Raw genomic sequence first — 15,543 nt, 5'->3', positions numbered from 1 at the left:
CACTCAACGAACATTGTTGGTTTGTGCAATGAGCTATTGCTTCAACCAGCGCCACTACTTCATCGATGGGAACATTTCGAACAGCTAACCAGGCCCTTGCCAATCAGAGCTCTGATACCACTTGTTAGGATTCAAGAGAAATAAATATAACAATCAAGAAATACAAATTCAAACTATGTAGACCATGATTATCTGGAAAACCCCAATTGGGAAAAAACCAACCAACAATAGATCTATTACTGTCCTTGGCTAAAACACAGCCAAGTCGGCCAACAACCTGAGCTTTCACCGCTCAATCATGGCTACCTACAATGGAGAATACACAAGCCTTTTAAGGGCTTCAACTACATGTAATACCATGAGCTCAATACCATGAGACACCAATACTAGGTGCCCAAAACCACAACTGTTAACTATAACTGTTGACATAACCTCAACTCCACCATAGGGTCAAGTTTATCTAACAGTTCCCTATACTTTTATTATATATTCTCTCTGATCTTTGTACCCACTCTTATGTCTTGACAATGGAACTGGTTAGTGGCTCCGAAAGTCGACAAAAAATTCTACATCTGTGGATCTTCCTTTTCTAATTAAAAACTCCTACCACATAAGCTTGAATACTGTAGAAAAATCATTTTAATGTGGATAATATAGGCCATAGATAAAATGTTTCAATGAACATGTTATGTAAAATATTTTGATGTCAACTATGAATATATTTATATTGTTTAAAAAAAATTATGGGTTAAAACGTTTATAGTCTCACTATTTTACATTTTGACCCATTTTAAGTATATTTTTTCTGTCAATTTTACCTAAAATCCAATATTTTTGTTTTAAATTACACTTTTAATTTTGTAGCCTATATAACATTCAAAAATACAATTTACACCAAAGAAAATTAATATATATATATATATATATAGATATATAGATAGATAAATAAATATATTGCAAATTCATTGAAATCTATAATAAAATGAGAAAAAAGCAATGTATTTTTCTAATTTTACATTTAAAAGAATTACAACTCATTTGATTTGATCTTAAGCAATACATTAAAAAATATTACAAATTAAATAAAATTTACTTAAAAGAATCAACTAGTTTTAGCAAATGTGATTGACCTAAGAAAATCAAATAATTTAACTTGAAGATGCACCGCATGAGGTAATGTGTGCCATTCCAAACCATTATTTTCTAGTTTATGTCTCATATATGGACTTCAACATATGTTACAGTTATAATTTCAATTTTAATTTTGATTTATAATTTCGATTTTAAGCGTGGCTTTGCATTTTTCATTATAAGCCTGGCTTGGTCTAATACACAAGCATGTTTTTTTCGTCGCTTAATGATGTCCAAACAATGGTATGAATTCATTGAATAGTGGCCATCTCATTTTTAATTTTGGTTTTTAATTTCGATTTTAAGTGTGGCTTTGCATTTTTCATTATAAACCTCGCTTGGTCTAATATACAAGCATGTTTTCTTCCTCGCTTAATGATGTCCAAACAATGGTATGAATTCATTGAATAGTTGCCATCTCATTCATAAAGTAACAAGTGGAGTTTAATATAGTGATTTTTGAAATAGAATTAGGAAGAATGAATAGATACATATGAGTATTACTTTTACTGATTAAAGTTTGATTATATGTATATAGTAAGTTTATGTTTATTTCTCTTAATAATGTTCATTTTGGTTAATTTCCATCATAATAATATATATAGAAATTGAGACAATGGGATGAATATATTATCTAAACCATGTGAGAAAAATGAAATGAATGTTAAAGTTAATGGAAAATGAGAGAATTCGAAAAAACTATGGCTAAAATTATTTCTAGTTAGTTGAGTGTAGGGTTTTTATAGTTTCATAATGATTGTATTTAGCCTATGTCCAATAATTGTATGAGAAAAATTTCTCCACCAACCTCTTACATGTATTCAATGATTGGTTTATTAGTCCAAGGAGATGGATTTCTTTATTTAAGGAACTTGGACAAAAGGCGATGCATTCTAAAACTATCACTTCATAATAAAGGATTTAAGTTATTATTTGGCCTCTTTCCTCTTCCCTTCAACTCGAATAAAATTCCCTCTCATGTTGTATGTAATAATATTGAACCATTAGATATTATATTCTAGTACTAGTACTTGTGTAGGTTGAATGGTATCACACCACATTCTCCATGTAAGTATATTTACATCATACAACCTTAGCCATTCACTAGTATTTTTTTAGCCTTGAGATCCACGCTAGGAATCTATACTAGCATATTTGCATCATTTTCAAGTAGGGCTATTTAATTAAGCTCACATGGCTTGATTCCCATTATTTTAGACTTGCATATATGATGTATACATATTATGATCCATTGTATTGCATGGATCAAAACTAGGGTGCTACAATGTGAGTAATCCCATTTTTTTTTATTTGTAAATTGTCATGGATATTCTATTGGCATTGTTCATTACAATAGCTCTTGTATCATGTAGGTTTATTTTCACTAGCTTATTGCTCAAATCTATGAAAATGACTAAAATACAAAAATGGAAGAACAATAAAATGAACACAAGATCCATACAAATGAATGCAACACGTATTCTAGAAAATTTAACATCGGAGAAAACCAAACTAGAAGGTGAGGCCTACGCACTGTTTTCGTTTCTTTAGTTATGAAAATGAAAATACAAAGAAATGGGTACTCACTATGGATCTTCTTATGACATTATGGCCTAAATGGTTATAAAATGTTCTTCGTCCTTTGCTCTCAAATCCTACTCCTATGCTCAACTTAGCTATGAAACAAGTACAAAGCTAAATAATAGAATCTCTTTCCTCTCAGTGGATTAATATATAACATAACCTACTAGTTGTATAGGGTTAGGGTTTGTGCATGCCTTAACCTTCAATTAGTGATAAGGTTTTTAGACCTTATACAATCTTCTTGAAATTATCACATGACTATCTGCACATTTTTTAATAATAGAGGTTAATGTGACATTCATTATGTATAGTGGTAGTGAACAAGGTAGGTCAACTTGTAGGCGGTATAACTTTTGCATATGAATTTTGATTGAGCTAATATTCATGCCATTGGAATGGTCTTAATGTATATAACAAATTCAAGAGGTTGGAAGCTATGCTTGCAAGTTTTTTACCTCAAAAAGTTTCATTTGATGCATCAAAATGATTTAAGAAGGTTCGAGACCCAAAATCTTCAAACTCGAACCTACCACTAAAATGCATTATATAAGTCAATTTCTTCAAATTTTCTATGTAAAATGTACCAAAATAAATAAAATATTATAGAATGATCCATTCCATATCCTTTTTCACTACCATAAAAATGTATAACAAATTGATTTTCTATACTACAAATTATATATAAAAATAAATAAATATAAACGATACATATTAAAATACATATTTCCCATAAATTAAACATTCAAAATTAAATATATCCATTTCTAAACACAAATTTAAAAAAAAAAAAAAAACCTTTGTGTTATATTTCCACACTAAATAAAATTATTTTCACATACTAATACTAAATTAAGAACATGAACTTGAGATTATAGAGCTTTTCTTAGCATGGGAAAACATACTTGATTGTGGAGTACATCCAAGGGAATTTGCATTAACACAATGGATGAATTGAATATATAAAAGTTCATTTTATTATTTAATTTATTAAACTTAAAAAACAAAACAAAAATATAATTTTCAACTATATAACAAATTTATTAACATTTTTGTTTACTATTATAGAGTGAAAAAAAAAAACATTTTTGAGACTAAATTGAGAGAAAAATCTGATTGGTATTAGAACTAGAAAAGTTAATCCACATGTATTGATTGAGGGGATCCATTTTATGAAGTTGGATGTGAGAAGAAATATTATTTTTTATATAACAAGCTATACCTCCAAAACTTAGATGAGAGGATTTCATGTTCGAGGTTGACCAGAGAATGAATCTATGTATATGGGGGATCCTAGATTCACCATACTCCCAAGTTTAAGCTAAAAAAATAAGATCAATATCACTCATGATCCAAGTTAATATAAGACATTTACACCATGGAAAACCATGTCAATTGGAGAAAAAGATAAGGAGTCTTCCTAATTCTTATTTATCACTATTATTTTGTACTATATCTCTAATGATAAATTTCTTATTTCTAATCATTACTCATTTCCCTTCTTTCTTGCCTCTTTCACCTCTTTAACATTATTAATCAATTGCTTTGAACTAAAAACCAGCCAAATAAAAATTTAAAATAAAATATAAAAAATAAGACAATATTTATTTTCAATGTATCTACAAATGTTCAGCTATTTACCTACCAATGAAAAAGTAAAAAAAAAAATAGCAATACTTTTACATCTTGATATATAATTGAAAACACCTCTTTATACTTGATATAACATGTCTAAAGTAGAAGACAAAAATACATGAAACTACATTTTGCAAGTTGAAGGAGAAAAAACCTTCCTCCCACAATAAACATGGTAGCGATGATGTGGCATGCTCGTTTGGTTTCGTAGGTGATGATTGTCCTCCATGCCGAGTTTGGATTAAGATTTTATTGTTTTGGTCAGTCGAGCTCTTGTAATTTGATAAAATAAAGGTCTCTATTACCACTTTCCAAAAGCTAATTAAGGTTTCAAAACCTTGATCGATCGAGTATCATTTCTAACCCTCAATCAAAGTACTTTTTCCACAACGGTCAGACGAGCTTTTAATCTTGAAAAAAAAAAATCTCCATTAAATATTTGTCACTACTTTCACACTCTCCCAAAACTCAATAACATGAATAGATTCGCTTAATTATCATTTAGTATAAACCTTATGAACCTCCATCAACAATTACAACACTTTTTTTTTATCCTTTCTTCTTAAAATATTCCTCGCATAACCTTTGTAAAGCTACTGGAATCAAAGAAAATAAATTATTTATTTACTAACAACAAAGTTATTATTATTAGGAAAGAAAATACATTTTGATATGAATCTTCAGATTAATTTTTTGAATTAATCTTAAAAATTGATATCAATTTATGGATCAAAAAAGTCTTAGATCTAACAGAAAATATATTATTATCTATTCACTAACAATAGAGTTTATGTATACCTGAACACAAATTCTAACCTTACACGATAAAGTTCAGTTGCGTATGCCCAGGCAGGATGGATTTGCTCCATAAAATAAAAATAAAAATAAAAATGCCGAAATGCCACTCCAATTAAAAGGCAAAAAAAAAATATACTAAAACTATTTACACTAATCTTTCATAAAAATACATGTATATGGAGACTATTTACACTAATCTTTCATAAAAATACATATATATGGAGGATATATATGTGAATGTGAAAGAAATCTGTAAAAGAAACCGGTGTTCTTTAACTATTCTATATTTTAAAAGTTTTAACTATTCTATATTTTAAAAGTTTTAGTTAAAATTTGGTAAAACACCTGTAAATAGAGTTAATATCTGAAAACCACTAACGAAATGAAACAGCTATAGCTAATGCTTGTAATTTTGACCAATCCCTATAAAATATCAAAGAAATTTAACCCTAAAATCCTTCCAAATGTAGAACAATTACACTACGGCCTCATTATAACATGAACAACGAAAATAATTACAAAATAAAATTATTAAAAAAAATATCATAAAACGAGGTCTCAACTCTGTTTTTTCAGAGAAATAGACAAATTAGACAGTGCGAAACTCTGGCTTGCAACAGCGGGTTATTAGATTATAACCGCTGGCATATAAAAAATAGCCTAAGCTTTCCCAGATTTGAACCAGCATCAATGACAAGCACTCAGTCTTCGAGGATCAATGTACTGGTTGGTCCTATATCAGAACATAAAGTAAAATATGATAATCCCGAATTCTCCTACCATCCACTAGGAACTGGCGCTTCGCCGTCCAGTATTTGGCAAACATGGCGCATGCTCAACCTGCTCTCAGGCTCGGGATGAGAACACAATAATCCCAATTTCAGCACCTTCTCCATCTCGCCCACATCATATCCGCCTTTCGCTGCCAGGTTTGGATCGGAGGCCTCCAGCAGCCTCCCCTCGGTGTGCAGCTCCCACGCCCACTCAACCAAAATGGTTGGGTTGGAGTCCTTCAACTGATCCACTGGATTCCTCCCGCTAGCCACCTCCAATAGCAGAACACCGAAGCTGAATACATCCGAGCTGGGAGTGGCCTTCCCCGTGTGTATCAGCTCCGGCGCTATGTACCCCAGTGTTCCCACTACATGTGTCGTCTCCGGATTCTCGCTGTGATCGTACAGCCTGGCGAGCCCGAAGTCACCCAGCCGCCCATTGAGCTCCGAATCCAGCAGCACGTTGCTCGATTTGATGTCTCTGTGGATGATCTTCTTCTCCCATTGCTCGTGCAGATATAACAGTCCCGCAGCAACGCCCTTCAGGATCGCGTATCGCCGATGCCACGGCAGGACTGTTGTCGGATTCCCGTAGATGAGTTTATCCAAGCTGCCATTGGGCATGTAGTCATAAACGACGAATAGCTGCGTATGCCTTCGGCACCAGCCCCGGAGATGAACCAGGTTCCGGTGTCGGAGGCGCCCCATGCTCGAGATCTCTGAAACAAATCCCTTCATTCCTTCCGTGACCTCCGTAGTAATGCATTTCACTGCGACTTCTTGGCCGCTGCTGGGGAGAACACCCTTGTAAACCATGCCGAAACCCCCGTACCCCAAAACGTTTTCGTCCCGGAACCCACTCGTGGCGATGCTGAGCTCCTTGTAAGCGAATCTATGAGGCCAGTATTCCTTCTCCCATTCTTCGATCGTTTCCCTGTTTATTGCTCTTTTCAGAAACACGGCCACCACAATCGCCAGCGAGAAGAGAACCAGAGCGGCCACAACAACGCCAGCTATGACTCTCCGGCTCAGACGTTCCGAGTACATGTTGGCAAATGAAGAGAGACACGACACATCGAGGGGAGGCGCCTCTCCTTCGGTGGTGAAGCTCCACGCCATAACGTAATGGTCTTCCATGTAAATCCCTGTCGCCGCCGAAAAGCCAACGAACATCTTCTCCCGCAGAACGTTGTGCAGATCGATTTTCCGAGATATCAGCGGTCTCTGCGGTCTCGGCAAGCCGGCGATCGTGATGGTAACGTTGAGGAGACTTTGAGGATGATCATAATCGATCCAGGCCTGTATGTTCCGTCCGCTCTTGAGGTTGAGTCCTTGGAAGCTCTCCCCATTCCAATAGCCGGCGGTCTCGGCCTGGACTGAGACGAGGTCGTTGATATCCACGCCCACATGGTTCGCGTCGGGGTCTTCAAATTCCACATTCCTTTTCGTGTCAAACTCCACTGCGAACAAATTATTGTATGGCTGCCCGTTGCTGGTGCGGTTAAGCAAACCCATATACTGGACCGGCTGAGCACCCATGAGCGATGTGTAAGGCGTCATGATGAAGGCTAATCCGTGCCCCCCTTCGTTAGAGGGAGGATGCACAATGGAGAAAACGAAGGTAGTGCTGAAAGAGGAAACCGTATCGTTGCTTTTCATTTGCACAGGAGCTGAATAGAGTGCGCGGCCGAGCATGAACTCACGCGAGTGATTTGTAAGGGCGATCACGGATTCGGAGCAGACGAGTGAAGCATCAGCCTCCAAGATCAAGTTGGTTCCATTGAAGCCGTCGAAAACGAAATTGGTATGTGGAGGAACCTCCAGGACCTGTGCAGGAAAAAGGGGTATGGCGAGGGAGGTGAAGGCTATCAGAACGACGCTGAGCCATGGAAGTAGCATCGCGAGTCGATTCTTTCGGCTGTTGTAAATTCCTCCGAAAAATTAGGTACATAGAAGATGGGTATTAATCTTTGGAATTTTTTCCTGTGTCTGAACGGAGACATGACTATGGCGTTCCAACGGTCAGGACTGGAATTTGATGGCAAATTGTGTACGCTCAAAATTTTTTCAACCCTTCACATTATTGGTTGAATTTGTGAAAATAGATAGCAAAAATGTTAAACCCTTCCAATATAATATATTATTGTTTGAAGCTTTCAATCTCGTAAATTGATCATTTAACTTTTATAAAAAAGATTATAAAAATCATTTTGATGACACTGTTTCGACCTTACCTAACCCAACACTACGCAGATACAACTGCACCTACGATATTGATTCTCCGCTGATTTGAAATATATCTACCCTTCCACCGATATATATTTATTACCACTTTATCATCACGATATATATGTATAACAATATATATATATATTTCGGATGTGTTATCCAATTTCAAATTGACCTTTATATTTTTTTCCCTGGGGTGAAGTTTTTACGAATTAATTTTAAGAATTATATTTTTTTAATTGTACTAATCATTTTATTATAATTCATTTTTAAAATATTTTATAGATTCTTTAATACATGTCCATTTCAATAAAGCTTCGAGTTTCTTTCTTGATTTCTAAAATCTCAAACTGAATTCCACTAGCAAGATTAAGAGTCAATTACCCCATCATGTCAAAACTACTAACGTATACCTCACTCTAAATCACTGCAACATTTCAAAGATATGATGAGTAATACAAGATCTTCCGTTAAGGGTATTTTGTGACATCCACTAATAGTTTTTAATAATATAAATATAAAAATTAGGAAAGTCAATTTGGTTGGGGAATGCATCTGAGAAGAGAGTTCAGCTGAGTTTAATGTTTTTGATATAAGGAATAATTATGAAATAAATATTTGTTTATTAGAGTGAATTTAAATGAGTTATTTTATAGTTTGAAATTTTAAATGAATGAATTGGTTTTTTTAAATAATTTAGGTTTAGTTTGGTTATGATTTTTTTATAAAATTTATAATTAAAATAAATATAGTCAGTATCATATTTAATTTATTATTTTTTTATAAATTTAAATTTTAATTAAAAATGTATTATTTTAATTTATAAAATTTGTTTTTTAAATTTTGGAAAATATTAATTGTGATATATATATATATATATATATATATGGAATATTTTAGAAGTTAAATTTGCTTAATCGATCAATTTTTGGATTTTTTGAAAAAATATCCATTTATTTAGTTAAAAAATCTTAGATACATACAAATATGAAATTGATGATCTTTAATTTCATAATAATTTACATATTTCTTTACTAAATATTTACCTATATTTTAAATATTCACCTATATTCTATATTCTATATTCTATATGTATAATTTTCAAATTAGAATAGTTATTTAGAATATTATATATAAACATAATATTAAATTATTAAAAAATATTTTAATTCTCTTCGGATTTTATTTGACCTTTCATATTTATAACTATATCTAATAACCATACTTTTTTCTATCTTATAAATATTAGAGGACAATTTTAACCATACACGTTTCCATCTTATAAATATTGCATGACCAAAAAAAAATATTAACATGTATAACTTATCATTTACCTTTTATGTACATCATAGTTACTGAATTTTTCCGAATTAAGTAAAAGAATTCAAAAATTTAAAAATTTGATTTAATTCTTCGTTGATATAAACAAAACAGTTTAGGAATTTATTATTGGTCTTAATTTTATTATTCCTCTAGAAACATATGTCACTTTCCATTTTACTTTATCTTTGGTCATTAGGTTTGTGTATATGAATTTTCAATTTTTACCTTAACCCTCTATTTTTCTTAAATAACATTATTTAAGGACCAATAGAATGATGTTAAAACTATGTTTAGTGAAAACATTACATAAATCATTTCAAGATATCATTCCCTATTCAAAAATTTATATCTAATTTAGGGGAAAATAAAATATACCGAATCATGCATCAATAACATTTAATTTTCCATACTAAGCTTACTTTGTAGAGCTCGATAAACTCAAATTCTCAGGAAGAAGAGCTTAATTAGCAATACAACATGTGAAATGTCAAGCTTCCCTACTTATTACTTTTCTCTATTTTGGTCTATATCCTTCCAAAGGGAATTATATACGCATATTAGCCTATGTGAGTTCATTTGTAAGAACAATGTAAGACTAAAGTAAGATTTAAGAAAGATACGATATTTACAAACATATATTATAGTACATAGGTTTTATAGTTTCCTTTCTTACTCATTTTAAAATTTAGCATTTTATCTAAACTATTTCATTGTTTCATATTGGTGGTAATGAAATAAACAACAATTTTATTTGGAAGTAATTGCAATGGTGAATACAAGAAAGTGTAGAAGTTTGTAGATTAAATTTGGTGTCTTTGTTTGTGCCTAAGAAGATTTATATAACATTATATACATGAACAACAATTTTCCCTATTAGCACCAAAAAACATTTCAAACTGCAAAATAAACAAAGGAGAATGACCCAATCAGAGGCAAGGAGCTAAAAAAATGAAAATACTCTAAAACTTTGAAAAAATAGCATGTTTTAGTTTCGTAAGATGTATACCTAAAAAAAAAATCCATATTGAATTTTAGGTAGTCAATTTTTTCACCAATCATATTCAAATTAGAATTCAAACTTGGTAACTATAATGTTCCCATTGATTTACAATAATGGAAAGAACTTACTCCAAGAGAGGATGCATTCTATATGCAAAGACTTACACACAAACATAACGCTCTAGTTCCATGCTAATTCATCTTAAAAATTCATGCCAGAAGTCTCTATAAAAGAGCTAATATAAATCCCTTGAGTTGTGTGGTCTATTGGCCCAAAGCCATTATGGTGTCACTTGAATGAAATAATGGATTTAAGCTAGGCCATTTCTAGTCTATTGACAAATATATTTTCAATACTTTGGACTATGGAGAAATATCACTGAAACTATGAAACCTTGACCCTAACAACAAAATGTGAGCTTACAATTGGGAAAATTAATTATCCCTTGGAACATTATTTAGGACAATTTATGATGTTTCTAGCAAAATTCAAGGTCTCTATGGAAACTATTCACTTTGCATGCGAACTCGATAATGCTATTGCACTTGTCTATTAGGATTTCACATAATGATCAACGGAATTGGTTCAATGCCTATGAACCTATTCATCCTCTCAAGCCTTAAGAATGTTTCACTTCATAAATTATAAACTCCTTTTGCTTAAAGTCACAGATTATTATGGTAATGATGTCAACACATACAATGGCCATGCATATTGTGATAATGTAAGGATATTTGTGTTGGAATATTGTAATTACCCTTACTATTTGTAGAAATTTCTAGAATTTTCTGAGTTAGATTTAGAGAAAATCTAGGTTCTTCTATGATAGAAAGCTTTAGAAGAGCTAAGTTATCTATAATGCCTACTATTAGTATGCACACATGAAGATGATACTCAATTATGGTGCAATGGAAGTGCATAAATGTAATATTTTCAAAAATGTTGATGCATTCTCAGAGACATGAGCACATTCTTCTTTATTTAGGTTTGACCATTATCGAATCTCTAGGGACACTGCACCAATCCATCATTACACTCCTCTTATCAGTGCATTTGTTATCACAACAACTAGGTATTGCATCTAATATAGCTACATCTACAATGGTTGCACATTTAATTGTTGTATCTACACACTCCCCAACCACCATTCTTACCTTAGAGTCAGTTGTCCAATCATGTGCTCCACTTCCTGTTAGTACTTCCATTATTGTAGTAATGAGTATTACATGTATTGTAGCTACATATACAATGGTTGTATCTAAAATTGTTGTAACTACATCCTCCCTAACTCCCATTATTTCCTTGGAATAGGTTGTATAGCCAAGTGCTCCACCTCTAAGCCACGAAGGGAAAGCTTCTCGATTTCCTCGGATCTTTTTGGTGACACTAATTATTTGATCAAAATATTATACATTTCAATTTTTTTCAATTAATTAATTGTTGTAATTATTACAAGAAGGCATTATTGAGAGGCATGGATCACAAAGGAGGACAAACCCCCAAAAATCTATAGACTTTCCTAGGGTGTTTTTTTTTAAGATTTGATTTCTAATTGTATTGTTTAAGTGTGTTAGCTAATCTAACTATGGGGAAAAAATGATATGTAGTTGTTTCGCTTTCAGAGACCGGAGAGGCATAAAACTCCAAGATGAAAGAAGGAATAAGGCTCCTCCATATTGAATAAGAGGAAGATTGATTTTGGACATGCAACCAAGGGTGACAAAGGTGGCAATGGTGATTGAGAGATCCATTATGTACATCAGCCATGATGATGCATTTTGGGCATGAGATTCCATTTGTGTCTAGGGCACTAGATACCATTCTTTCAATGTTGGGCATGAGATGTCATTTGTGTCTAGGGAACTAGCTACCTTTCAATGTTGGGCATGAGATGCCATTTGTGTCTACGACACTAGCTACCATTCTTTTAATGTTGTGCATGAGCTACCATTATGTATGTTGGGAACAAGGTTCCATTTTCTATGAAAATGTTTAGTTGTACCAATTACAATACAAATATATGACTTTGGACTTGTGTATATGACAATATCTTTATTGATTTTTGCATTGATGATGTGGATTTCATATGATATACTATGAATGCTTCTTTGCTTAAATGGTGAATGTAGCTACCACAAATGATAATATAATGAAAAATGCTTTATTGATTTTTGGAATAATTATTATGATGGATAATTCATCAAATGCATATTTGATGGTGTAACTTGTTTAAGTGCTTATGTGTGGGGAATGAAGTGAGTAACTAGTATGATATATAATTGACTAAATATATATTTTATGTTGTAACTTGGTCAATTGTTTATGTTTGGGTGCAACTGAGTGAACGATGTAACTTGGATAAGTGTTTATGTTAAGTGGTTAAGTCTTTATGTTTCCAATTGATTATGTGAATTCCATCATTATACAATAAAATAGAAAATAGATCCATCAAAGTTAACTCTTAAACCATTAATTTTAATGAAAATACTAATCATGATGCCTTTGTATATCATGTTTATATCATATTGATAATTTCTATATTAAATTAGGCTTCTCAACAAGCCCATACTTGTATTCAATATAAATTACTAAAGTTGATATTTACCCAAATTAATCATTATTTTAAGATCTAAAAACCATGGGTTTGACTCTATTAATCCTCTCGGGGTCAGGATCCTTAATTAGGGTGAACTATTTACCTTTTTTTATGTCTCCATATATAACGTAGACATAAATACTTAGAGAGTGAAATTTTCTCAATATCCAATTAGCTACCAAGTATCTATGCCTAATTATACCTCATATAACTAGATTCTAGAAATTACATACATTTTGTATGAAAATGTTTAGTTGGACCAATTACAATACAAATATATGAATTTGGACCTGTGTGTACAACAATCTCTATATGGATTTTTGCATTGTTGATGTGGCTTTTGTTAGGTCCATATAATACTAGTGATTCCCCCATTACTATTGTCATTGTAGCCCTTATTTTTATTTTTGTGCTCCTATTGTCCCCATATTGTTATTATTGTGCCCCATAGAAGCCCACTATTATTATTGTTGTGCCCCTATATTATTATTGTTATGTCGACCTTGATTATATTGTGACCCATTAGACTCCTATATATAGAAAGGAGGTTTTGTCATTTGTATCATTAAAGAATTGTTCATTTGTGTAATGTAAAGGAGGTTTCCCCCTCGAAGAGGCTGATTTTGAAGGTGTTGATCTATCTTTCTTCTATTTTGTGAGCTGGTTGCATAACATTTGTTATCAAAGGTTTGGATTCTAGGGTTTTGATGCTCTAAACAGGCCATCATGGAATTTTCGCTATAACTTTTTTCTGCGACGTTTCAGAACCTAAAAAAAAAACCCATTTGAGATGAAATATCTCTAAACCTCGGGTCTGAATTTCACATCTTTTCTCGCTATAGTTTCAAAAATATGATCCAAGGAAGTTAGGGTTTTTGCAGGAGCCCAAATTATATCTCACAGTGGTTACCTAGGGAAAATCGTTATAACCTTTATTTTGACCATCAGATTGAAATTTCGTAAGAAGTCGCAGAAAGAGGACGGCCTGTATTTTTTTGTGTATTGGTTTTAGGTTCTAAGTTTGAAACAGTGACACGTAGAACTTCAAGTTTGCTCTAGTGAACTAGTCTATAATCAGGTCATCGTGAGATATTTGGCATAATGCGTCCTTGGAGAATCCAATCTTGATCATAATTGCGGAGTTAGAAAGAGGACTCAAAGGGATACAGCAGGATGCAATTGCAAACCTTGGAGATACGAAATTACAGATATACAACATATTCAATATCGAGCTCCTACAAAGTGAAAAAATGTCTGTAGTTTTTTTTTTAATTTTGCATAAGTTTGGTTTGAAAAATTAGTTTGAAGGAATTCAAAGGGCATAGTGAAGCATTATTATCATTAATTGATGCCCCAAAGAAAGAAAATGGAAACACCTAGTAAGCAACCTGAAATCTCTAGCATGACTCATGAAGAAGAGGAAGAAATGCAACATGATATATCTTAATTACGAGACCAAGTACAATAAATTTCACTCTCAAAAATAGTAATAGAAGCTAAGATGGATGGTTTAAATAAAGGCATGGAAGCTAAGATAGATGGTATGAAAGATAACATTGAAGATTGGAAGAAAAGTTTGACAAAGTTGCTACAAGAAAGGCTTCCTAATGGCGAAAAGGTAGTAGAGGAAACTCATAATGAGAGCAAAAGAAATGTTAATCATGATTCGAAAATGAAAACATTGAAGATTTGAAGAAAGCCATGGAAGGTTTAAAGGAAGGTTTGACAAAGTTTCTACAAGAAAGGTGTCTTAATGGTGAAAAGGTAGTAGAGGAAACTCATGATGAGAACAAAAGAAATGTTAATCATGATTTCATAGACTCTAACGTTGGAACAAAGGCCCACCATGTTCCAAAGATCAATATAGGGAAGTTTGATGGCAAGGATCATGTAACATGTAACTACAGATGGAACAATATTTCGATCTCCATAATGTGCAAAACACACAAAAGGTTTGCATTACAACTTTATATTTGGAACCAAATCAATTTATATGGTATCACTGGCTTTGCTCTCATAAACAAATTGTCACTTGGGAAATTTTTATGGAAGAAATGATAGCACATTATGAGGATACAAAAAGCAACACCTTTTTTAGCCAATTGATAAATCTCAAACAAAAGGGTTCAATGATGGAGCACATTGAGGACTTCCAAAAATTGAATATAAGGGCAAAAGATATTCCAGAGGAGCATAGGATTGATGTGTTCATAGGGAATTTAAAGGATAACATCCAACATGAGGTTCACCTTTGGGAACCTGATTCATTAGAGAAGGCATTCATGTTAGTAAGAAAAATGGAAAGAAAAATTATGGAAACAAGGAGGCCTACCACTCATAACTATAAAGATGGAAGTGTTGTTGCTCATAACCTTCCACAACCTACAAGGTTGACACCACAACAATTGGAAGAGAAAAGAGCAAAAGGGCTTTGTTACAGTTGTGATAAAAAATACAATAAAGGTCATAAGTGTGTT

At 32.6% G+C, this 15,543-nt stretch overlaps 1 pseudogene; it reads right to left on the bottom strand.

The window, feature by feature from the left end:
• Nucleotides 1-5,608: 5,608 nt before the first annotated feature.
• Nucleotides 5,609-8,032, bottom strand: LOC149160514 (L-type lectin-domain containing receptor kinase IV.2 pseudogene; annotated as a pseudogene).
• Between the last annotated feature and the right edge of the window lie 7,511 nt (nt 8,033-15,543).

The sequence above is a fragment of the Pinus tabuliformis genome, chromosome 5_2, assembly GCF_031772625.1.
Source record: "Pinus tabuliformis cultivar Carrire ecotype Pingquan chromosome 5_2, CPIR1, whole genome shotgun sequence".
NCBI lineage: Eukaryota > Viridiplantae > Streptophyta > Pinopsida > Pinales > Pinaceae > Pinus > Pinus tabuliformis.
This window is presented reverse-complemented; position numbering and strand designations above follow the sequence as displayed.